General features: G+C 43.8%; 1 pseudogene; it reads right to left on the bottom strand.

Annotated features, from left to right (window-relative positions):
* Positions 1–96: 96 nt before the first annotated feature.
* LOC103399436 (metabotropic glutamate receptor 5 pseudogene) lies at positions 97–710 on the bottom strand (annotated as a pseudogene).
* Positions 711–756: the final 46 nt, after the last annotated feature.

The following is a 756-nucleotide window of genomic DNA, read 5'->3' as shown; positions in this document are numbered from 1 at the left end:
TTGATAAGATTTCCCTTTTTTGAAGCAAATTTGAAAGAACAATGATAGCAGAGATAAAGACTTCAGTCTGAGACCTATGTTACAACGTCCGAGCAAAGCCTTTAATTTTTTTAATTATTTAGAATCACTTTGGGACATTTATATTTCAAGTATTTATTCCTAAATTTGTTCTGTGAAAACAAAGAAAAACAGCTTGGCGGTTGTGAAAAGCAGTTATAATTTTGGGTCTTACCCTCAGTGTGTATTGCAGACACGTAGGTCCAGTTGTACCTCTTGACGATGTCAACCATGGCTCTGGCTTGTTGCATGTCTGACGGCACCACCCTCATGAAATATTTAAACAGGCTCTGTGGTAAGGATATGTCTTGTTAGCTTCACAAATATAATAATATGTCTCTGGTAACAGTTAACATCTATTTTTTTTCCACTTGTTTACAGGTCTTACCTTGTCACTTAGATCCACGCTGGTGGCAGAGTAGGCGATCTGTGGAATGTTGAAGAGTTGGAGGAGGTTTTGGACCTGGATGGCCACAGAGCTGGATCCTGGACCAATCAGACCCACGATGGGCTTTTTTGCCTGGAGCAGCAGACTCTGTCCGGCCTCTGCAACACACTTGCCCTGGTTCTCCTCCTCTTCGTTGGACACCAGCGTGTCCCGGATGAATTCGATGCTCTGCTCCAGAGCCACGGCGGAGTGCCAGCACGAATCCCTGGAGCGGGAAATATAAGAGAGCAGAGGGGGGAAAAAAAGATCTA

Source organism: Cynoglossus semilaevis, unplaced genomic scaffold, assembly GCF_000523025.1.
Source record: "Cynoglossus semilaevis isolate Cse_v1.0 unplaced genomic scaffold, Cse_v1.0 C19017896, whole genome shotgun sequence".
NCBI lineage: Eukaryota > Metazoa > Chordata > Actinopteri > Pleuronectiformes > Cynoglossidae > Cynoglossus > Cynoglossus semilaevis.
The sequence above is the reverse complement of the archived record's forward strand: the minus strand, read 5'-3'. Positions and strand labels throughout refer to the sequence as shown.